The following is a 1,135-nucleotide window of genomic DNA, read 5'->3' on the forward strand; positions in this document are numbered from 1 at the left end:
CGAACCCAGGAATAGGGACGACTTTAACCAATAAACTGTACCAATTGGCCTGGCCAAAAATTCTACAAAAATTCTACGATATATATATATGAGTCTGGTTCCGGGGAAAATTTACAAAACTGGATTTCGAGTTTCAGAACTCAAGATATGATTTTTAATGCGACTCATACGCAGATTGGCAGCTTGTCTGGGAAATTTCTAATAAGTGGTTTGAAGTCTGTTAACACCTCGTGTTCGACTCCGGCGACGGTCTTGGGTTTGGGGTGTTACAATTTAATTGGTATCAGAGCTATGGTTTAGTCGGTTCTAGGACTACCATAGCACGTATGAGTCTAGCTATACATGCCTTAATGTTAATGTTTAAATGTGTGATGACTTCTGACAGTTAAAATTTTTGTTTTGATTAGTAAATGGATCCCGGTGTAGAGAGAACCTTGGCGGATGACGTTGAAAGTGTAGCGGCTGCTCCTGCACAAGGGACGCCGCCTGTTGAACCTCAGTCATCTGCGAATAATCAAGGTGAGGGGGCTAAACAACCCTTCTTTACCATGATGAATGAGTGGGTCGCGCAATATGCCCGAACCAATCTGGCTGTCCAACAATTCCCGAATTTGAATAATCCACCCCAAGAGCCCGTAATGCCATCAGTTACTGATCCTGTGAGGCTGAGTAAGCCACCTGTAGACTTGATTAGGAAGCGCGGGGCTGAGGAGTTCAGGACCATAGTTACTGATGATGCCGAAAGGGCCGAGTTCTGGCTTGATAACACCATTCGGGTGTTTGATGAACTGTCATGCACACCCGATGAATATCTAAAGTGTGCTATATCCTTGTTGCGGGACTCAGCCTACTATTGGTGGAGGACCTTGATTTCCATAGTCCCAAACGAACGAGTTACTTGGGATTTCTTTCAAACGGAATTTCGAAAGAAGTATATTAGTCAACGGTTCATCGATCAAAAATGTAAGGAATTCTTGGAACTCAAGCAAGGCCGTATGACAGTATCTGAATACGAACATGAGTTCGTAAGACTCAGTCGGTATGCCCGGGAGTGTGTGGCCGATGAGGTTGCTCGGTATGCCCGGAAATGTGTGGCCGATGAGGTTGCTATGTGCAAAAGATTTGAAGAAGGATT

Source organism: Gossypium hirsutum, chromosome A02 (assembly GCF_007990345.1).
Source record: "Gossypium hirsutum isolate 1008001.06 chromosome A02, Gossypium_hirsutum_v2.1, whole genome shotgun sequence".
Classification (NCBI taxonomy): domain Eukaryota; kingdom Viridiplantae; phylum Streptophyta; class Magnoliopsida; order Malvales; family Malvaceae; genus Gossypium; species Gossypium hirsutum.